The 25,264-nt window shown below is 43.1% G+C and overlaps 1 protein-coding gene across 2 annotated transcripts in view; it reads right to left on the bottom strand.

Moving 5' to 3' along the window:
• LOC143033404 (zwei Ig domain protein zig-8-like) overlaps positions 1 to 25,021 on the bottom strand; it is a gene marked incomplete in the record, with an annotated part of 856,967 nt that extends 831,946 nt beyond the window's left edge. For both annotated transcript variants that reach the window (XM_076198788.1, XM_076198789.1), the window contains 1 exon segment: positions 24,866 to 25,021.
• Positions 25,022 to 25,264: the final 243 nt, after the last annotated feature.

The raw sequence follows: 25,264 nt of genomic DNA, 5'->3' as shown, positions 1-25,264 counted from the left end.
GAGAGAGAGAGAGAGAGAGAGAGAGAGAGAGAGAGAGAGAGAGAGAGAGAGAGAGGGAGAAGGCGAAAGAGAAAGAAAAAAGAGACAATGGGGAAGACAGAGAGAAAAAGAGAAAGGGAAATAAAGAAAAAGAGAAGAAGAGACGGGAAAGAGAGAGGAAGAGAAAGAGGGAGAGAGACAAAGACAAACAGAGAGGGAGAGAGGGAGAAGGACAGACAGACAGAGAGGGAGAGAGAGAGAGATTGGTCAAGCTGGAAAGAATGAAGGAATGACGAAAAATGGAAGAGCGAAGCAATCAACTTTCAACCTGTAGAATTTGGGCAGAGATTTTTTTTTCTTTTTTTTTTTTTTTAGTTGCTATTCCTCTTAGCTGACAGAGTCAACTCCAAGCCCCTTTTTTTCTATTTATCAATTTGACTTTGGATAAAGGCCGGAATGTCCTCGTGCAGATTCCAGGAAGCCCCATGACGTAAGAGGAAGTAAATGGAAAGCTAAACTTTTTTAGTTTCATAAAGTTTCATGGATCACCGAGTTTCGTTTTTTGCTGCTTCATGAAGCGTCACGGCTTCATCATCAAAAGACTTGCTTCCCAACAGGTCCCTTTTCCGGCTTTGAAATTCTTCTCTGACCTAACGTGACCTGACCTTACTTGACTTGACCTGACCTGACTTCAAATGACCTCAAACGATCTCTGACATAATGTCAAAATATCTTCATAGCACGTGAAATGCATTAATAATCTCAGCATAAAAATATCATGAAAAGACTAAGATGTCTTCCGAGGTTCTTTTTCTTTGGTAAGCAATAACCAGCGCTTCTATCTTTGGGAACAGTATTGCACCGAAACTACCATAGGTAGTACAAGAGATTTAAGCAGGATATCAGAACAGAGGGGGGAATAGTAGACAATAAGTGATCGGCATTCATTTTTTGAGTGGAAATTAGTTTCCAATCACGATAGAACACTGCGTGACTCCTGTCAAATATAAAAAATGCTCCTAGTACCTTGAACGAGACGGGATAATAGAGATCTAAAGACGCGGGAGTGTGACCATTTTGGAGAAAAAATTACTTTCTTCGACCAAGCCCATGCATTTGTTGAGAGAATTTAAAACGTCACCGCAATGCATCTTTCTGAAAGTCTTCTCACAATGTCATCGAATCGATCCTAGAAAGGAATTACTAAGATGACATAGCTATGTACTTCACAAATGTAATACAAAGTGCACTGAAAATAATATATGATCAGTGAATGCAGCCTACTGTATGTCTGAACGGGTTTATATACACACGCAACAACCAACAGACTTCTTCCTTCCTTATATAAGAGGTAGCCAATCAAGGTACGCATCCACCCTTCACCCATTTCTTCTCTCTTTTATCTTAGCTCCTTGTGGATGAAGGGCCATCCTTGAACCCGGCCCACTGCCCGGGTCAGGACCAATGCAGCAAGACGCAGCATCTCCACTGCAAGGCCCGACAGCCGAAACTCTGTTATCCCAACCGATTCATTACATGGAAACCATTGCCCCTCGTCCACTCACGCGTAATTTCCGAGGACAAAGAGAAATCCATTCAGACCACGTCAGTTTACCATCCACTCACAACCATTCTCCACTCACAACTATCTGTTGTCCTCTCTCTTCCCTGCTCAACAGACATTCTCCTTTTACCTAAGGTCACCTTTACTTCTTCCATGTCATTGCCGGACTTTCCCTTGAGTTCACCCCACCCACCTCTGCCTTCCTCGTTTTTTCTGCTGATCTTTTTTTTTCACTCGTTCTTTTCATATGCTGATACCATCCCAGTATTTTTTAACGAACCCTATCTGACAGCAAAAAAATCTACAGAGAATGATGGGAAAGTAAAAGACTCGAAATATCCTCCGGGTGGTTTTAACTTTATATTTGTATATAAAACACAACTGCGGCGCGATACTGTCGACAATGTCAGGCGCACTGGTAAACTACAACCCCTAACAACAACAATATATTTGTAAATAAAATCATTTGTGGGCGTGGCCAAATGTAAGAGTCAAAGGCCCTGTTCACACTACCGGTTTGGACCGCGCGGAAACCGTGGCGATACCGCATAGTCAAGGAAAAACTGCAAAGTTGTGTGTGAACGTCTCCATTGACATATATTGTAACTGAACCATCCCTGTACCTATTGTCGTGGTATCGAGGTTGAAGGAGGCTAATACTGTTGGTGAAACCGATTCGGTAGAAACTCTGTTGGCTAAAAGATATCTTGTATTCTATTTAACTGTACGAACCTGTTCACACTAGCGGTTTGAACCGCGCGGAAACCGCGGCGGTACCGCATAGTTAAGGAAAACCTGCGCTGTTGTGTGTGAACGCCTCCACTGACTTACATTGTCATTGAAGCTTAGCGGTTGAAACCGCTAATGTGAACAGAGCCTACATTTTCATGCAAACTTTATCTACAAGGGCTAACGTCTTTGAACCAACACACTTGACGTTAACCAGAATGATATATCTAAAGTCCACCGCTGCTAATGCTTTTCTGCATAAGAAGATTTTGTTGTAATGCAGATTACTCCATCCAAAAGGGAATCTAAGACTATTATAATATCTAGTTGCAAGTATCTAAGCCGCTTAGGTGTACCTAGTTAACTAGTCTGATTTGCGTCTTTGTCTACATTATAAAAGAAAACCAGGATGCTTTTGTAAGATAATTTGATGCATGGATTTATTCTTTCTAATATTTAGCACTGCTTTCCTTGAAAACCATCGTATCAAAGAAATTGAATTATAAAGGTGGTAAAGGAGGTGTCAAAGTTCTTTCAGTATTGAAGTCTTAGATTCTGTCAATGGAAATATTCAGTTAAAAAAAAAATCTGTTCCGTATAATTCCTCCCCTATCCGAACATGGTGTTCGGATATGGGGGAGTATTCGGATACGCGATGTAAAATTATTACTCCTTGCGCCAAGTCTCCACTTCACGACTCCAGATCTAAAATTTCAATTCTGAAGGATGAGTGTTGTACAATACAAATAAATCATGTTCGGATAATGGCGAAATTCCCGTAATAATGACAGACACATAGTATAACGTGTTAATGCTGTGTGAAAACTTAGTTTTTGGGTCTAATTCAATGCAATTGAAAAAAAAAATCCTAGTTGCGTTCGGTAGTTTTGGCTTGCAAATATGTATTACAAATATTGAACACATACGCACGCGCACGCGCACACACACACACACACACACACAAACACTCATGGCGCAGTGGTTAGAGTTCCCGGCTGCCACTACGGAGGTCCGGGTTCGAATACCGCCCAGGGCTGAAATAATTTCAATATCGGTGCGCTGCGAATTGTTGCTTCAACTCTCGTGGGCGGGGAGTTGTGTACGTGTTTGTAAGGTCACAGCATTACCCATAGATCGGTAATATGTGAGCTCTGAGCTCTCTTCCGGGAGGGAAATCGCTGTCGACCATGAGTCCAACACATGATCCAAGACCAAGGTGAATTTCACATACGCATATACACACAGCATACTTGCTAAGTTGAGCTACCATTAAACTGAGTATATCTTTTATACTAGGTGCACGCACGGGTGGTTTGAAAGCATATAAGAGTTGAATTCAGACTCGCTTCTGTGAAACTGATCCAGATTATTGTATGTGTACAATCTCTCCTTTGCAAAGCCAATGATGTAGATACGTTATCCAAAATACTTTTTTCATTAAAATTACTTGTACACGTGTGTTCAAGCTCTCCGTAGATATTTTTCCACATTTTTTTTTTTACAGAAATGTTTGTAAGTAGTGTTCATGTAAATAAATAAAATGTAAAAGAATAATAAAACGTTCAAATAAAGTAGCTGGATGAAATTAAACGTCATGCGGGTCCGTAAAGATCTTTTGTTTGTAGTCTGAATGTTAACGTTTGCTTTCAAACGTTTGAATGATCAGTTCTTGTTGATTTGGAAAGGGGATGCTCAATCACGACCTGGAACGTTATTCATTATACGTCTTTTTTGTCTGCGTGGTAGCTCAGTGGATACCGTGTCGAACTCATGAACAGGTGGTCATGAGTTATTCAGGGACCAGCTGCGGGATTGCTGCGTTGGTTACCGACAGATCTGGCCAGGCGAAAAGGCGACCCTAACATGGGCCTAAAAACCGAGCGGCTTGCCGCAAATGACAGGGCTTTGCTCTCCCATGGGTTTCTCATTTACCACGGCGCGGGAGTGGAATGGTGAGTGTATGGTGGCGAGTCTATAACTTAGTATTTCTATTGTTTTGCATTAATAAGTTATCATTTCTATCGTTCTAAGACGAAAAAGAACATCTAAAGATGAAGATAGTTTTGGGCCGACTCTCGATAAAAATCTGATTAAGAATGCCATTTACCAATGCTTCTATCCATGTGGACAACCTCGTTACAGAACTTTGATCGAGGTCATGGTGCTTTGTATATCGAATTTTATTTCTTCGCTTTTATTCATGTCTAGACTTAGAGGTAAGCAAACAACAGAGTGAATTACAGGTATCCTGACATCTTAAGATATGAAAAAGATTGCTGAAATGTGTGATGACTTGGTCAATCAAATCACTAGTGATATTTATTTAGTTATTATTTACTTAAGTATTTATTCGGTTATTAAATATACATATATATATATATATATATATATATATATATATATATATATATATATATATATATATATATAAAATGAATTTTGTTTTTTCCTTTCATACTTCTCTGTCATTCCCTCAACTTCATTTTGTCAACAGAGTTCCTTACTGTTTTCGTTACCCTACGCCAGAGCACCGTACCCTAACCAAGACAGATTAATTACGTAGACTCCCTTCAGGCTACCACAACTTTCCTGTCACAGTCTCGGCATCCAAAGTAAAGAAAACACTTTTCCATCTTCCGAAAATTGAGTGAAGACTTAATCCCGACGCCATTGAGTTCCGGGTTGTTTGTGTTAGGTTACTTAGGCACTGTTCACGCTAGCTGTTTCAACCACGGCGGTTAAATTACAATGCAAGTCAATGGTGACATTAAGTCATAACCGCGTATTTTTTTTCCTTGATTATGTGGTACCGCCGTTGTTTCCGCGTCGTTCAAACCGCTAGTGTGAAAGATTTGTACAGTTAAATAAAACAAGATATCTTATAGCAAACAAAGTTTCTACTTCCTTAGTTTCACTAACAGTATTAGACCCCCCTTCCCTTGATACCACGATAATCCCCAACAATAGGTACCTATAAACAGAAGTCTTGCTGGACAGACGTCGAATAGGGTCACCTCCCCAGTGCTCGTCTTCGAAAGTTGTGAGACAAGTCGGCCAAATAGTGTTGAAATGGTTTGGGTATGGTAGAACAGACGAAGAAAAACCAGCAAAGAGACAGTGAAGACCAGAAGTGGATGGAGTGAACTTGAGAGGAAGTTTGAGACGTTGTATGAATGGAATGAATGGAGTTTCTGTGGAATGACTAATAAACATGGAAGAGGAAGTGGATATGATAATAGTGAATTGAGATTGTCAATAGATAATGGGTAGACGGGGCCCAAAAGGACATTCTTCTCATCCGTTCCATCAATGAATGAAGAATGAAGCAGTGGGGGGAAACCAGTTTCGGTTGTCGGTAGTTGCTGTGGAAGATCTATGTCTCGCTGCATTGCATTTGAACTCAATTTTGTGGCAAAGGGGTTGGGTGACCCTGTATCCCCAAGCTGAGGGTCTGGGAAGGTTGAACGAGTCTTATAAAGGGGACAGGCCTTTGGTATAATAGGATGAAAAAGAAAAAAAAAATTGTCAGCGATTTCTATAGATAGAAATTACTTCCCCTACACGCTACTCCATAGCATACGCGCTCGCACACACACGCACACTTTTTTCCAAAAACGTCTCAATACTGGCTCCCTATACATACACACACATTTATTTCCCAAAACGTCTCCAAACTTGTTCCCCGTATCTTGACAATTACGTCTGAACAAGAAGCGAGACTTTCATCGTTCTCGCATATTTGTAAGAGTTTTGTTTGTCTTCAAGTCTCAGTTAAACTCTTGAAACTTTAACAAGTTTGGACCAAAAGGATTCCGCACAAACTAACGACTGTTCCCTGTCGGGACGGTATCTTTAATGATGGTTGAACAGATGATCTTCTTCATGGGAAGATCATTACAGTATATAGACCATACTACTCACATAAACACCTAACCTCTCCCCACGCACAAATACAAAAGTATACAAAAGCATGTATGTATATGTGCATACATATGTAAAAATATAAGCATATATATATGCACACAAACATACGTACACAACACACAGGTATATGTACATAATGATGTAATACTGTATATGTACATGCATGCGCAGACATACGCACATATAAACATACGTGCACACTCATACAGGTATATGTACATACATGAAATTATATGCATACACACTTGCATGTGCATACACAAACACACGTAGCACACACACACACACACACACACATGCATACATGCACACACACACGCATACATGCACACACACACGCATACATGCACACACACACGCATACATGCACACACACACGCATACATGCACACACACACGCATACATGTACGACTCGGTGGCGCGGTTGGTAGAGTCTCAGACTGTCAGCACGGGGGTGACGGTGGTACCTGGTTCGGATCCTGCCCAAGGCTGATATTATTTCAGTATCGCTGCACTTCGAGTCGTTACTCCAACTCTCGTGGGCGGGGAGTTGGGGTGTGTGTGCGTGTAAGGTCATAGCATTACCCACAGATCGGTCATACGAGCTCTGAGCTCTCTTCCGGGAGGGAAATAGCTATCGATCACGAGTCCAACACGCGATCCAAAAAGACCAAGATGAATACACACACACGCATACATGCACACACACTCATACATGCACACACACACTCATACATGCACACACACACTCATACATGCACACACACGCATACATGCACACACACGCATACATGCACACACCCACGCATACATGTACACACCCACGCATACATGTACACACCCACGCATAAATGCACACACACACTTGTGTTCGTATATACATTACATAGGCTATATTGGCGCAGACATCATCCTCAAGCACGACGTGGGATTATGCAAAATCCAATTAGTCAGTGGGATCAGATACGACAGTTGAGGTCATTCCAAACATATGATATCAAGGAAGAAGCTTTGTAGTTGCTTCTACAAAGATATTTTAGAATATTTTTCAATAATAATGATAATCCTAATGTTTGAAATAATGATAATCCCTGATAATTTAAGTGATTGATGATGATGATGATGATGATGATGATGATGATGATGATAATAATATTAATAATAATATAGTAATATTCTATTTCAATAAACATACTTTTTCAAATAAAAATGTTAAAGAACATGAAATCCAAAATATAATCTTTTTTTTTCAACCATAAATGATCCTGGACGGAATTTTGCAATTGTTCCCACAACGACTACCTTGTATATTTTCATATAGTATAAATATATGCTACTTTATATAAGAAAATACTAAAGAAGTAACGATTATCTCGCATAGTTTTCTTTAGCATAAATATACGTTTCCTTACAAACGATAATCTGAAAGCTAAACCTTAATACTTATCAAACAAGCATTCGCTCTTGTAAAACCCGTTAATTGTACGAAATGATTTATATTTCTTGTGGATCCACATTTTGGTTTAAGAAATAATCATTCCTGCCAATTCGACTCGAAGTCTCTTCAGCGAAAGCAACGCGCCAATAACACAACGAATTTATCGGTTGAAGAATACTTACTAGTAAACTGAGTATCATCCTATTGTGCCAAGACAAATCCAATGTGACTGGGAAGGCAATGGGACGCCGATAATTATATTCGAGTTGTTCAAACACAGAGGGACGCGTCCCGATAGACGGACTATCGCGTCGCGCCTGTGTATTACGGGGAAATGCATAGTGTCAATAGATGTTTGGTTAAGTTCAATTTGCGAGCCGCGAGCTTGATCTATAAGACAGTGGGTGGATGCGAGAGAAATAGGTGAGCTCCGTGGGTGTAGGAGATCAAGGACTTTGAGCCTTGGGACAGGGGTCCGTAAGGATCAACACAAAGGAGCGAGGAATGAGATACGAGGAGAGAAGAAGTAGAAAGTTAAGGAGTTATCACTGACGGTGGAAGGGGGGGAGGGACGAGGGGGACGGGAATTACGACCGAGGTATAAAACGAAATGGGGATTGGCGATATTTAAGGGCGAACTTCGTAGGAATGGATGATGACAAGAGGGGATGAAGATGACTGATGAAAGGAAGTTGGCGGAAAATCATGAAATAATAAGGACCCAAGGACTTTAGAAAGAATGAAGGTGGGGGCGAAGGGTGCGGAGGGCGATGGAAGACGGGAGAAAGGATCGAGAGAGGAGGAAGGAAGGAAGGAAGGACAAGCTATGGGGCGAGGGGGGCGAGGGGAACAGAGAAACCGCCCACAGAGAAAGGGGCGGAAGCCGGGGGCAAGGGGACGAAGTTCAAAGGACAAAGAAGGACAATATGCTGAGGGGACAACTATGATAACAGGGACACGGGGAGTGGGGTCTGGGACTTGGGGCGGGGGGCAGAAAGGGCAACGGGCCGAGAGGTTGTTGAGCAGGTGGCAGGGGGAAGTGGATGGGACGGGGAAGGGTGGGGGAGAGGTGTGGGAGGAATGTAAAGTGTGAGAGGGGGCAAGATGTGGGAGGAATGTAAAGTGTGAGAGGGGGCAAGATGTGGGAGGAATGTAAAGTGTGAGAGGGGGCAAGATGTGGGAGGAATGTAAAGTGTGAGAGGGGGCAAGATGTGGGAGGAATGTAAAGTGTGAGAGGGGGCAAGTTGCGGGAGGGGCAATATGTGGGAAGGGGGCAAGGTGTGAGAGGGGTGTAAGATGTGGGGTGAGGCCAGGCGTGGATGGGGGCAAGGTGTGGGAGGGGGAAAGATACGAGAGGAAGGTAAAGTGTGGGAAGGGGAAAGGTACGGGAGGGGCAAGCTGCGGGAGGGACAATGTGTGGGAGGGGGTAAAGTGTAGGAGGGGGGCAAGGTGTGAGAGGGAGGTAAGATGTGGGGTGAGGGCAGGGAGTGGAATGGGGCAGGGTGTGGAAGAGGCCGGGAATGGAAGGGGGAGGGAATGGAAGGGGGAGGGAATGGAAGGGGGAGGGTATGGAAGGGGCAGGGTATGGAAGGGGCAGGGTGTGGAAGGGGCAGGGTGTGGAAGGGGCAGGGTGTGGAAGGGGCAGTGTAGGAGGGAGTAAGGTATGGTAGGGGGAGGGTATGGTAGGGGGAGGGTATGGTAGGGAGGGTATGGTAGGGGGAGGGTATGGTAGGGAGAGGTGTAGAGGGTAGGTAGGGAGATGGTAGGGGGAGGGTATGGTATGGTAGGGAGAGGTATGGTAGGGAGAGTATGGTAGGGAGGGTATGGTAGGGAGAGGTACAGTAGTGGGTAGGGAGAGGTACAGTAGTGGGTAGGGAGAGGTACAGTAGTGGGTAGGGAGAGGTACAGTAGTGGGTAGGGTGTGGGGGGTAAGGTGTGGGTAGGGTGTGGGGGGTAAGGTGTGGGTAGGGTGTGGGTGGTAGGGTGTGGGGGGTAAGGTGTGGGTAGGGTGTGGGGGGTAAGGTGTGGGAGGGGGTAAGGTGTGGGAGGGGGTAAGGTGTGGGAGGGGGTAAGGTGTGGGAGGGGGTAAGGTGTGGGAGGGGAAGGGTGTGGGAGGGGGAAGGGTGTGGGAGGGGGAAGGGTGTGGGAGAGGGGAAGGGGAAGGGTGTGGGAGAGGGGAAGGGTGTGGGAGAGGGAAGGGAGTGGAAGATGGGAAGGGTGTGGGAGAGGGGAAGGGTGTGGGAGAGGGGAAGGGAGTGGGAGAGGGGAAGGGAGTGGGAGAGGGGAAGGGTGTGGGAGGGGGAAGGGTGTGGGAGGGGGAAGGGTGTGGGAGGGGGAAGGGTGTGGGAGGGGGAAGGGTGTGGGAGGGGGTAAGATGTGAGAGGGGAAAAGGTGTGGGAGGGGACAAGGTGTGGGATGGGAGGGGGTAAGATGTGAGAGGGGACAAGGTGTGGGAGGGGGCAAGGTGTGGGATGGGAGGGGGAAGGGTGTGGGAGGGGGAAGGGTGTGGGAGGGGGAAGGGTGTGGGAGGGGGAAGGGTGTGGGAGGGGGAAGGGTGTGGGAGGGGGAAGGGTGTGGGAGGGGGAAGGGTGTGGGAGGGGGAAGGGTGTGGGAGGGGCAAGGTGTGGGAGGGGCAAGGTGTGGGAGGGGCAAGGTGTGGGAGGGGCAAGGTGTGGGAGGGGCAAGGTGTGGGGGGGAGAAGGGGTGGGGGGAGAAGGGGTGGGGGGAGAAGGGGTGGGGGGAGAAGGGGTGGGGGGAGAAGGGGTGGGGGGAGAAGGGGTGGGAGGGGGCAATGTGTGAGATGGGGAAAGGTGATGGAAATGGAAAAAGGTGTGAGAAGGCGTGGGAGAGGGGCAAGGTGTGGGAGGGGGGCAAGGTGTGGGAGGGGGGCAAGGTGTGGGAGGGGACAAGGTGTGGGAGGGGGCAAGGTGTGGGAGGGGACAAGGTGTGGGAGGGGGCAAGGTACGGGAGGGGGCAAGGTGTGGGAGGGGGCAAGGTATGGGAGGGGGACAAAGTATGGGAGGGGGGCAAGGTATGGGAGTGGGCAAGGTATGGGAGGGGGGCAAGGTACGGGAGGGGGCAAGGTATGGGAGGGGGGCAAGGTATGGGAGGGGGCAAGGTATGGGAGGGGGGCAAGGTATGGGAGGGGGCAAGGTATGGGAGGGGGCAAGGTATGGGAGGGGGCAAGGCGTGGGAGGGGGCAAGGCGTGGGAGGGGGGCATGGCGTGGGAGGGGGGCATGGCGTGGGAGGGGGGCATGGCGTGGGAGGGGGGCAAGGCGTGGCAGGGGGCAAAGTGTGGGATAGGGGCAAAGTGTGGGATAGGGGCAAGGTGTGGGATAGGGGCAAAGTGTGGGATAGGGGCAAGGTGTGGGAGGGGGGCAAGGTGTGGGAGGGGGCAAGATATGGGAGGGGGCAAGATATGGGAGGGGGGCAAGGCGTGGGAGGGGGGCAAGGTGTGGGAGGTGGGAAGGGCATGGGAGGGGATACAGTGAGGGAGGGGGCAGCGCGTGGAGAGATATGGGTGGGAAGGAGGTGGCCAAGGAGTCAAGAGGAAGGACAAGGAACACAACAACATAAGAATGGAGGTGACTGCAAAAGACCATAAGGCCTACACTAGGCAGTTCCATGTAATTTACCACATACCACTGCTATCCATAAAATTATCTAATCTTCTCTTAAAGCCACTAATTGTTTCCAACGCTCGCTACATGGTTACTAAGTCTATTCCATTTGTTAACCACTCTGTTGGTAAACCAGTTCTTGCTTATTTCCTTCTTAAACCTAAATTTGCCCAAGAGGTCAAGGAGGAGGGTCAAGAGGCTGAAGCCAACGAGGAGGAGCAAGAAGTCCGAAGTCGAGGAAGGGCAACAGAGGGGGAAGGGGGGAAGTGGGGAAGGGCGAAGGAGTGATGAGCGAACGCGAGAACGACGATGAAGATCGAAGCCGTGAGGAATGGTTTCACGTCTTGGTCGAGCTCAGATTTATGACTTCGTGAGTTACTTTCCCAATAACGTATCCGATAATAATTAATGTATCCTCCATCTGCATAGCAGCAACACTGAGAATCCTACTGTCGACGGACAGCATCTCAGATCGGTTGACGTACACCAGAGGTTCTCGACATCTTTCACTCCATTTCCCCCCCTCCTTCATGGATTCTCAAAATTCGTGTGGTTCCTCTTCCTCCTAAAACCCTCCCCGCCAAAAATAAATAAATGAATAATTGAATAAATAAAAAATAAATTGACAAAACAAAACGCTGAATAGAAGTCCTTTGCTTTAGTTGACAATCATAATTATCTTATATTAATAGATTTATGTGATATGTTTAACTTACATCACAAGACTAGATTCTGTAGAAATGTATTATTTTTAACAGCAGGAAAGTCCTCCCTAAATTCTCTTCATTGCTCTCTTAGGGGTCATGACCCCAAGGCTGAGAGCCACTGACCAATCCCCAAGGTGATGGTTAAGAGCCTACGCCAGGAGGCGCTGAGTAGCTGCGGCCGAACACACGTCACATTTGCCTGTAATGCGCTTTGGGGACTGTTGAAGCTGGTATCTAACAGTCATTCCTGGGAATTGGAGAACAGTGCGGGATTCGAACCCACAACTAAACGAGAGACCAGCACGTTTCCGATGACACCACCAGCGCACTTAGATACGCAAGTAATGGTCCAGACTCATTCTAAGAAACATATTTTCATATCCAGTACTAAATATTTTAATTCTTCGATGCGTTAATAAATGCATTTCACTGTGGATTAGAATACGTCCCCATGTATTGAAAAGAACATACATACGAACCTAAGAATGCAGGAGACTGCAAGAGACCATAAGGCCTAACACTAGGAAGTTCCCATGTCCCTTACCACCTGTAATTCTTATCCATAAAATTATCTCATCATCTCTTAAAACAACCAGGGGAGCTGCAACGTCTACGTCGTGGGACCACCCCCCAACCCCAAGAGTTGGGGGCCAAACAGCAGCATCTACCCCTGGCCATCAGCTCTACGCAGATGGCACCGATCCCCAAGGAGGAGCTACGCCTACCTGGGGGAGTACCACAATCCTTTTTTTTTCCAACACACAATGTTACGTTTTTTCTGCACTGAGGGGTCATTTTCCGGCGATCACCCCTCTTCTTCTACTTTTAGCCGGAGATGTAGAGAGCAATCCTGGGCCCACCACAAAATACACATGCCCAACATGCTCTAAACCCATTACTTCGAGCAGACAGACAAAGGGCTCAGTTCAGTGCAATATGTGCAAAAACTGGGCCCACCTCACTTGTACAACACTTGCTGACACAAACCAATACACAAACACTTGGACATGTTCTACCTGCCCTCCAGTAACCCCAATCCCACCTCCCCAACCACGGCCAACACCCTTACCCACTCACAATTTCCCTTTGCCCTTACCCCCGATTAGTACTCCCCTTCCTTTGTCCCCGATCTCTCCTTTCCCCCCCTCTGACCCAGATCCTACACCTTCCCCACTACCACCCCAACCTCAACCCCAAACGGCAACATACAACACATACAAAACACACAACATCAACATATTACAACACAACATTGACGGTATAAACACTAAAAAACATGAACTTGAACACTTTCTTAAACAACACAACATACACATTGCAATTCTACAAGAAACAAAATTAAGACACTCACACAAAACACCATCATTTCATAATTACACCACCATCAGACAAGACCGGACTGACGGCAATGGCGGTGGACTCATCACCCTGATCCACCATTCCATCTGTTTTGTGGACACAAGTGCCACAACCAAAATTCTCCTCCCTACCACAGATAACACAACAGAAACCCAATCCATTCGTATCCGCACAGGCAACAATTCAACACTAACAATAGTTAACATGTACATTCCCCCCCAATCATCCCCCACAGTTCCAAAAACCTGATCATGGGTGGTGACTTCAACGCCAAGTCGTCTGACTGGTTTGTCGACAACCCTGACACAGACAGAGGGCTTGATATACAGACTCAATTCGACTCATTGACTATCATGAACAACACGCATAATCATACACATATCCCATACCAAGCCCTCTACACTCCCTCCTCTCCTGATATCACCTTTTGCTCCCCCTGCCTAACCCCAACAACATCATGGAGAGTGGTCGGAGCCCTTGGTTCTGACCACCTTCCAATCATCATCACCACCAAAACAAGATGCACCCCAGCTGGCCACAGACACACTTACACCAATTACAAGAGAGCTAACTGGGAAGCCTTTAATGAAGAGACAGAACAACATTTTGAAACACTTAACAGTACACCAATCACAAACATAAACAATGCTGTGCACGCTTTTAATACAATCATACAAAACGCAGACAAGAGATACATCCCTAGAGGCAACAGAAAATCACACAACCCCAACTTCACACCAGAAATCCAAGGCCTCATCAGACAACGTGACACACTTAAACACGATACCCCCACACCTATCCCTCAAAACATAGCAGACCAAATACAAACACTAAACACTGTGATTGCCAATAAAATACATGAACAAAAAACACAAAATTGGCAAAACTTTATCAATACACTTGATCACAAAACAAACACCAGCAAATTGTACAAAACACTCAACAGCATCACACTATCCAACACTAACACTACACGCTCTCACGCTGCAATAATCACAACAACAGATAATCTACCCTCAAACAGACAACAAGCAAACGCACTCATACGTCATTTTGCACAGACGAGCCATCTTACATCTCACCCTGACGACCGACGCACCATTCGACGTAAGAAAGACTTTCCCACAGACTCAGACTATACACCCTTCATAGACAGTCAGACAAAACTCATATTACATAGTCTCAAGCACTCATCTGCCTGTGGCCCTGATAACATAAGCAACATACACCTAAAACACATTGGACCACAAGGTATACACGCACTCACAAACATTGCAAACTACAGCTATTCACACAACACAATACCCGACATCTGGAAACATGGTAAAATAATCACCATTCCAAAACCGAACAAAGACCCAACAATCCCAACATCGCACCGCCCAATCACACTTCTCTGCACCCCCTCTAAAGTCATTGAACGCCTAATACTTAAACTTGTCACACCATATATTCCCCTTGCTGACTCACAACACGGTTTTAGGCCACTACACTCCACAAACACTCTTCTGACAAAACTCACACAAAGAATTTTAGATGGCATCAATTCAGATAGGCCCCACCACAGAACACTTCTTATAACATTGGACATTAGTAAAGCTTTTGATGCTATCCCCCGCCACAACCTAACAAATAAAATGTATAACACAGACATGCACAATAGCACCAAAAGATGGCTGGCCGGTTGTCTGGCAGGCAGGAGTGCTCATGTGTCATATAATGGCCAATCATCGCACATCGGAAACATTAAGAACGGAGTACCACAGGGCTCGGTTCTATCCCCCACATTATTTAATCTATACATGCATGACTTGCCCGCGCCGGACGCCTCAGGGATGCAAGTCTCTTCCTGCGCGGACGACGTGACAATCACATGCGCACATCGTAACACAGACAAAACTGCAGAAATAATCCAGCCTTACCTTGACACACTCAACACATGGTTCATCACAAACAGACTCAAAATAGCTCCAACCAAATCTACAGCAACACTTCTCACCAACTGGACAATAGAACACAAATACATACCTCATCTCTACATCAACAACACTCTAATACCACACACAAACACACCGAAAATTCTTGGTGTAACATACGATACATCCATGTCTTTCAAACAACACCTCACAAACATAAAAAACAAATGCACACCTAGACTTAACGCACTTAAGTCAATCACTGGAACAACATTTGGACAAAAAGAAACTAATATAACAATATACAAACAATGCATACGCTCAGTGATGAATTATGCGAGTCCTGCATGGGCTCCTAATCTCAGTGAGACACACCACAACACCCTTCAAATCATACAAAACAAAGCCCTAAAAACAATTACAGGCTGCACAAATACATCACCTACAGACCATTTACACCATGAAACAAAAGTCCTCAAAGTCAAGGACCACCTCGACATGAGAGGCACACAAACACTTGCTGCAGCCACCACAAACACATCACACCCGCTACACTACATAGCAGAACACCCACACACACCAAGAAACATTAAAACTACACCCAAAGACCTTTATTACACACAGATACTCTCTTCTCTTCCTCCACAACCACCAAATACCAGCCTCCGGAAACATATTCATAATCATATCACTCACCGCTCCATTAACACACTGAAAGACAACACACTGCTGCATGCCAGACCCCCTGATATCCACCCTTCTGAATCCTCTCTCCCACGTAAGGACAGAGTCCACTTGGCCAGACTGCGATGCGGTCACCACCCAGCACTTCTAAGCTACCAGAAGAGGCTGGACGACCGTGTTGTGAACAGCTGCCCAGGATGTAACACTTCACCCCATACCATACAACACATAATGGAAGACTGCATTATACACAATCATACACGCAAACAACACAACATACACTCTATAAAGGATTTGTGGGAAAACCCAGTTTCGGCTGTGGCCTTCCTTGGGGAGACGGGACTGCTCGGACAGACAGTCTAGGGAACGACAACAACAACAACCAATCGTTTCAGTGCTCACTTCATGGTTACTAAGTTTATTACATTCGTTAACCACTTTGTTGGTAAACCAGTTCTTGCCCTGCTGTCTTAATATGATGACCTTGCCTGCATCAGCCTTATTATAGCCCTTAACCCAATTTAATACCTTTATTCATGCGAGATAGAAACCAACGATCCACAGTAGCATACGCTCTATAGTTGATTAGTTTGATTCTGTATAGTCAAAATTTCATAGCTCCGATTTATTCGCGGTTTTTTGAGTTAGAGGGAGCCTTTTTCTATGTAAAGTTCTACGGCCTTTATACTTTGGTATTTGTAAACCTTAATCCGTTATGCACGCACGCACGCGCACGCACACACACACAAAGTATTACAAAGGCGGAGCATGCCGACAGGAAACCTTTTGGTCCATAACTAGGTCGGACGCAAAATATATATATATATATATATATATATATATATATATATATATATATATATATATAATGATAAATAAATAAAAAAATTAATAACATTAATAATAATATAATAAACAGGTAAATTGTTAAATAATAATAAATTTACATAAATAATAATAAATGAAAATCAAGCAAATAATAAACAGACAAATAATACCAAAGAAAGAAATAATATAAAATAAATGGCAGGCATGACAGCATCTTGCTTAGGTTTTTATCTAAATGAATCTTAAACCTTCGAACTGAACTGCATTGCACTACCTCTGCAGGAAGTTTATTCCATTCATGAACTACACGGTTGGCGAAGTAGTTTCTACCCACTTCCAAATTAAATCTACTTCCTTATAGTTTGAGGCACACACACATGACATAGTGTTATCATAAATCACTCTAAACAAGCAGTATCACTGACAATATATACTGACCACTACCTCCACCCCATTACTCCATCAATACCATCCCTGCACTCCGAACAAGAGTGATCAATATGATTTATTACATAAATACTACTGACTACGCATGACGTGGCTAAGAAAAGACAGGAAACCAATCTTCGTAAGATTTCATCCCAAAAAGGAGCGTGGCACCTTTCCCTTCTTTGAATGCTGGGGGCCAATTGGAAGACATTAATCCACGCTCCGCGATATGGAAGCCACCAGGAGGCACCTCCGTCCCCGAAGCACCGTAAACCTTGAATGAGGTTCTTAGCCGAAGAGCAAGACCTCGTAAAAAGGTTCCCGGCGCGACGCGAAGTCCTCTCGAGACGCGGTTTTCAAATCATACGCGCCACCAGCCGGATCAGTTGCTTAATCACTTATTTTTCTCCTCTTTTTCTTCCACAAAGTCGAGGTCTGCGTGGAGCATAATGCCTTCAAGGTGATATACGACGCAGCTGCCGCGAATGACAAAGGGGGGAATGAATATGAGAGTTGTTATGACTCTGGTCTGAGCAGAGATGTTCTGGTGTCGCAGAGTGTTGGTGTCGTTAATGTGTTCCGCAGAAGTCATATGGCCGAGTTAATAGGACATGCCGAGGTTGCGCCTCAGATGAAGATGACAAACAGTTTCTTGCGTTGTAAAGGACCATGTTGATACGAAAGTCATCTTACCATGACAAGTAGAATGATTATGCAAATAGATATGATAAAATGAAACGAAGGCCGAAGCTTAGTGAAAACAGAATAAGGAAAGAAGAGATAAAGATTGGAAAAGAAAAGTATATGGAATAACAAACGTTAGTCGATATAAAACAAAGTGGAAAATGCTCAAGCAAAGAATATTTACACTGTAATATCTAATAACATCAAAAGCTAATGAATTGACTTCCAAGTAAGTTGTAAAGAAATATTAAGTTTGTCAATAAGGGCGTTCCTTTTTACCCCTTTGACGAACATGAGCAAAGAGAGAAGTCCAAGGACAAGCTACACTCCTTCTGGGGTTAAAAAGGTCCATCTAAAAAACAAAGAATAAACATACAACCAAAAATATGATAAAAACAGATGTAGTGGGTGAGGTTTGTGGGGGCACACGCACAAATACACACACACAAAATCATATGTGTGTATATATATATATATATATATATATATATATATATATATATATATATATATATATATTGACGCGTGTCAAAAATCGATGAAATCGGCAGAACGAAGGAAAGAAAGGGAAGAGGAAAAAAATGGCAAACCCAAACCACCACCCAGGTTTTATTCACCGAAAAAACAAAACAAAAAATTGTGTATAATTTTTCGCAAACACTGCACGAACAAAATAAAACCATTTCGTGATGATATAGAGATAATTCAGCGCTGGAAATATCAAAATATTTTACCTGGTCGCCATGCAATTAATCGATTAATTGATTAATCAATTAATCAGCCTACCAATAAATCAATTAACTATTAGGAAGCGAAACGAACGGAAAATATATCAGGTTTGTCTACACAGAGTATAGAAAAAATAAAATAGAATTACAAAAAATATTGGAGATGAAACATATTCACATAATATAGAGGAAATCATTGTATTGTACTTAAAAACGAATTAGACATACACTTAAGAACATAAGAATGAAGGAGACTGCAAGAGACCATAAGGCCTACACTACACTTAGGATATATAATTTTCCCTTTAACGTCACAACACCCACCCCGCTATCAGAAGGCTAGGAAGGTGCCCCTTACAGAGGCCTTTGTAGCGTGGAATTTAATGAACCATGCCCTGGGTCCAGCTCGCCAGTGGCAGGGTTCGAACTGCCATCACCTCAACCTTCGCCACGGGTAGCGACGCCCTTACCCTCTCGGCCAGCGAGCATTCATATACTTTTAAGTAAATAATGAAATAAAATTAACATATTACAAAGACTACAGAAATAGAAACACACAAAGAGAATACAAAGGAAATCGTCGCACTACACTTCAAGAGCGATTTAGTGTACATTTTATTAAGCTCTTGGGATACAACCACCATCACCACGTGGAGTAGGATTGGAGTCATAGCGACAGAAATTCTAACCAAAAAATGTCAAGCGATCCGGAAGACTAATTATGGAAAATGAAAAAGAGAACGAATGAAAAAAATATGAACTAGAACGGAAGTAATGAAAAGTTTTGGAAGTACGAGGTTGTAATGGGAAAAACGTGACTGAAAAGAGTATGGATATATTGGAAACGAGACTGCAAAAATTTGGAAAATGTTACAAGAGAAAGGAATACTCGTGCATAAACAAAGGCCAGGAAAGATTAAAAAAAATATATATATATATATATATATATATATATATACATATACATTCATATACAATATGTATTTGCATGTACTATTTATATTAAAATCTTAAGAAAACATGCAAATGAATATAAAGGTAATTTAAATATCTTTATAACGTTTTCACCACCTTATCTGTCTTTAGAATGTTCTAGCCAAATTTTAATGGTTAATCAACTGATGGGAAATACCAGTCCTTCTAAACTTCGTTAAAATCGGAGCTTTTATAACCTAATCTCACATAACGTGGTGTCCCAACCTAACCTAAGTTGTCCAAACCTTTCCTAACTTAACCTAAAATACCCTGCACTAATCTCACTTAACCTAACCTATCCTCACTTAACCTTACATAATTTAAAATTTACCGAATCTTAACCTTACATAACCTTAAACGTTCTAACCTAACCCAGAACAAAAATCTTCGAGTAACCACTATTCTGAAAGACTCCAGAGCAAGGCAGAGGTCATCCGTCAAGCAAGTCAAGTTCGGAATTGTGTCGAAAAGTACTTCGCGAGTTTTATGAAGAATGCCGACCGCGCGGCGCCCAACTAAAAGTCAAAGCTGGAGACGTAGGTAAGAGTTAGGTGAGCCACTGAGATACTCCCTGGGTGCTTCTGGGCTGCGTGGTAGTCCAGTAGATACCGTGTCGAACTCCTGAGCAGGTGGTCGTGAGTTCGAGGCCCGGAACCCGCTGTGGGTTGCTGCGTTGGCTCCCGACATCCCTGGCCATGCAAGGGAAGGAGACCCAACACCGAGAGAGAGAAAAAAAAACGCAACCCCTTACCTGGGGTTTCTCACTTCCCACTGCGTAGGAGCGGGATGGTGAGGTCGTGAGCTTCTCTCCATAAGGCAGAGTTGAAAAAGACGGACGAAGCACCAGACACTATTTCTTGTGACAAATTGCTCCCGAGTAGAAGTTCCCTTACACGTTGTTCATTTCCCCACGCCAGCGTTTCATTCGGTGCAAAATGAACGGAAGCCGAGTGAACGCTTAAATTACGTGACATAATTAAAAAGCAGTGATGGAAGGCCCAGGTTTAAAAGCAGGAAGCAGATCCTAAAAGGAGCTTAAGAAGAAACGAGAAGAAAAAATTCTATTAATATATACTCAAAGGCTCACTCTCGAAAATCAATTATTTCCATATAGGTCACTTTCTTGAATCTGAGAAAATATTAAAATATTCATTCCTTTTTCGGTAAGAAAATTAGATTACTCTTCTTAATATTTCTTTTATGTTTTATTTACTTATTCTTCCCCCCCCTATCGGTGATGCCTCATTCGGAAGTGAGCTGGTCTCGCAATTTCCTAGACGCGGGTTCGAATCCCACACACTTTCACAGATTATCATAAAAAGAATTATGCAAAACTTGAATTAGTTAGTCCAGAATACAATAAACAATGATACAGTAGTCCTTATCAAAATATATCATAAAAAATATCCTCTAACATCCACCTATGAAAAACAATACATTGTTTGCATTTTTAATTGATTTTCATTAATATGAAAATGGGATCTATATGAACAAAATGTATTTTTGTTGTTCATTAGGTGATAGTATATCTACCGTTCTGAAATTAACCTCTTAGTTCAAACAGATCTAAAAAAAAAAAATTGAAAATGAGGAAGTATGTTCATCTGTTAATCAAGAGGGTCAACATTTGATGAGAGCGGAGGCGTTGTAGGGCTACTATAATCACGTCAACCATAGGGGAGTATAACGTAAACAAGGACTCAGTTCACGGAGTGCCACGCAAGCCATACTTTCGGGTGGGATCGCCCTGTTCTTTGTTCGTTTTATCTATTTACTCGTCATCTTTCTCCTTTTATTTTTTTATTTTTTCATTGTTACTCTTTATAAGCTGGACTGTCAACAACAAAACACTCGTGTCATTTTTCGGTCCAAGTAAAATGATGCATAGGTGTGCGTGCGTGCGTGTGTGTGTTTATTTACCTAGTTGTATCTTCCAGGAAGAGAGCTATGCTCGTAGTGACCCGTCTTTATATCTTGCAACATCGAGTTTGTTCTTAAATTCTTGTATATTCTTGCACTCACTGTTTCCTCATCCAATTTATTCCAGATATCCACCACTCTGTGTGGAAAACTATTCTTTTTCAGATCTCTTCTATAAATGTGTGTGTGTGTGTGTGTGTGTGTGTGTGTGTGTGTGTGTGTGTGTGTGTGTGTGTGTGTGTGTGTGTGTGTGTGCGTGTACTCGCGTAGGAACGTGTGCATGCGTGTGTATTTTCCTTGTTGAAAAATATATTCTCATGAGAGTCTGTCTCCGTGTTTCCATTAACTTCCTTGAATTGCTGCGCCCGTACGTGCGTATGTGCGTTTTGTGTGTGTGTGTGTGTGTGTGTGTGTGTGTGTGTGTGTGTGTGTGTGTGTGTGTGTGTGTGTGTGTGTGTGTGTGCGCGCGCGCGTGGATGCACGTATTTATGCGTATCTATGTGTGGATGCACGTATTTATGCGTATCTATATGTGGATGCACGTATTTGTGTGTATCTATATGTGGATGCAAGTATTTCTGTGCATCCACATTGTGTGTATATGTATGCACCTGTGCGTATGTATACATATGAGAGAAATACGCTAATGGCAGCGACATCAAACCGATAATTTTTATGACAGTTGCATGCAGGGTTCGAACCCGCTATACTCGGCTATCAGTACAGGTAATTTACGGATAGCCGAGTATAGCGGGTTCGAACCCTGCATGCAACTGTCATAAAAATTATCCATGTATACATATGTACACGAGTGCACATGGAAACGCATATGGACGAACATGTAAATATACACTCACATGTGGGCACGTGTATAACTTCAACCACAATCACGCATTTACCAAAATATATTACATGACTGAATAGAGAGTAATGTTCATTTGAAATAAAAAAAAATACAACCCTAAACCCCACAACTGCTGTGTGTGTGTGGAGGGGTGAGGGTGTGGTATTCACCATGGCCTTGGATCACGTGTTGGACTCGTGATCGACAGCTATTTCCCTCTCTGAGGAGAGCTTAAAGCTCATATCACCGATCTATGGGTAATGTGACCTTACACGCACACCCCCTCCCCCATGAGTTGGAGCAACAACCCATAGCGCAGCCTTACTGAAATTATCTCAGCCCTGGGCGGGATTCGGACCCGGACCGCCGTAGTGGCAGCCGGGAACTCTACTAACTGTATGTGCATGTGCAGAGACCGAGTCCTAGACATTTACTATACTAGACACGCACAGTTTAACCGCACTACCGGGGATTGTGTGTGTATACGTATGTACGTGTGTATACGTATGTTCGTGTGTATACGTATGTGTGTATATGCATGTACGGATGTACACGCCTGTATGTACGGTATGTATATGCTGGTACGTGTGCATATGCTGGTACGTGTGCATATGCTTGTACGTGTGTTGACGCGTGTACATGCATGTGCGTGTGTACAGTATATCATGTATACACGTATATTTTTGTACATATGATTCTACGTGTACGTTTATATATACATGTGTGCTGTCCATGTACGTGTGCATATGAATGTACTTGTGCATATGAATGTACGTGTGCATATGATTTTACGTGTGTATATTCATGTACGTATGTACCTGCATGTACGTGTGTTCATGTATATGCGTGTATGCATATGTGTTGCATGCGTGTATATGCATGTACGATTTTCATGCTCGTGTATGTATATTGGGAAGCACACGTGTTTTTGCATGAATTATGTACATCATTTTTGTATGTGTGCGTGTGTATAATGCATGTATATACACAATTGCATGCCTGTATTGAATGTACATATGTATACGAGTAGGAGGGGTATGTGTGTACTCATGTATGCGCATGTCCATATACATGTGAAATGTATGTGCAAACATGTATGATTGTATGAATGTAGACCTATGTATTGCGTGTACGCTTGTATGCACACATTCACCTTATGTATAACTGTGTTTAAAAGTTCCAATTAATTCCTAAATGAAAATATCCATACTCACTTACCTTTTCTTCTCTTAATTAATCATCTCCTTGATCCATACTTTTCTGCCATTTAGGAACACTTAACACTACTTTAGAAAACACTTTGAACACGGCACAGAATGGAAAACGCCTTCATTGCTGTCACTTGATGTGCAAACAGCTACGGCTGGCTCACTGTGGCAGTTGCCAAATTCGAAGAGAACATAAGTATTGCGTCTTTCAATTTCCTAGGTCGTATTTCAAACCAAACTCAACACACATTCTCAAACAAAAAATATTGTTTTCAGTTTTTAGTGTTGATATGATATTGTAGATCAAAATAAGAAAAAAAGTAAAATAAATATTTATAAATGTGATGACAACATGAAAACGTCGTCGTTCACAAGTCACGTGTCTAACGGTCGAAATCTACAAAAACCAGACTCGTGATTTCTTATATTCATCAATTTTTTATATTACCATAGAAAAATATAAAATTACAATTAACTTTAATATACGTGAATTGTATACAACCCCTAATAACTCAGGGACGAGGAGGGGGAGGGAAAAGAATTGAGTAGTTGAGCATGTATGTATGTATGTGTGTGTGTGTGTGTGTGTGTGTATGTGTGTTTGCGCGTGTATGTATGTTCGTGTGTGTGTGTGTGTGTGTGTGTGTGTGTGTGTGTGTGTGTGTGTGTGTGTGTGTGTGTGTGTGTGTGTGTGTGTGTGTGTGTGTGTGTGTTTCCATTACGATACATGAACCCATTGCGCATGTACATTCCTGTACGCATAGTATGTATTTGCTGGTACGTGTGTTGATTCATGTGCGTATGTATATCATGTGCGTGTATATATCATGTATGTATGTACGTTTTTGTACGTATGGATATATGCACGTATATACATGATTCCAGTGTGCAGATGCATGTACTGTACCTGCATATATGCATGTTCGTGTGCATATTCATGTGCGTGTATATTATCATTATGTACGTGTATATATGCATGTATGTGTGTACATGCATGTATGCATGCGTGTTGCCTATGTGTTTATGTGCATAAGGTTTGTATGCTCATGTGCGTGTCTGAGCATATAAGCGTTTTTGCAAGGATGATGTACATGGTTGCGTGTACACGTGTGTACATGAATGTATGTACGTGTCTTTATTGCATTTATGTACGTGAGTAGGAGGGGTATGTGTGTATCCATGTGCGTATATGCGAGGATGTATGTACTGCGTGTACGATTATATGTACATGTGTGTGTTTTCTATATGAACAAGTGCATATAGCTGTAAATCTATATCTGCATGTTGTACATCGGATTCCTAAATGACAGTATATATCGTCACTTACCTTTCTTTTCCTCTTAACTCTTTATTTCCATGATCCATACTTTTCTGCTGTCTCTCTAATGCACTTAACGAACACAACACTTATGTAGGAAACACTTTTAACACGGCACAGAAAAATAATTACTGTCTTCATTGCTGTACCCCACTTGATGTGTAGACAGCTATGGCCGACGCATTGTGACAGTTGTCAAATTCGAACAGAACTGAAGTATTGCTGCTTTCAGTTTCTTCGGTCGTATTTCAAACCAAATTCACTACACATTCTCAAACAAAATAATATTCTATTTTTCTTAATATTGATATGCCATGGTAGGTCGAAATAAGAAGAAAAAAGGAAAATATATTTATGAAGGTGATGGCAGCAACAAAAACGTCGTCGTTCATAAAGGTCTCGTGTTTA

This window comes from Oratosquilla oratoria, chromosome 15, assembly GCF_046742065.1.
Source record: "Oratosquilla oratoria isolate Oo_2021 chromosome 15, ASM4674206v1, whole genome shotgun sequence".
Taxonomy (NCBI): domain Eukaryota; kingdom Metazoa; phylum Arthropoda; class Malacostraca; order Stomatopoda; family Squillidae; genus Oratosquilla; species Oratosquilla oratoria.
The sequence above is the reverse complement of the archived record's forward strand: the minus strand, read 5'-3'. Positions and strand labels throughout refer to the sequence as shown.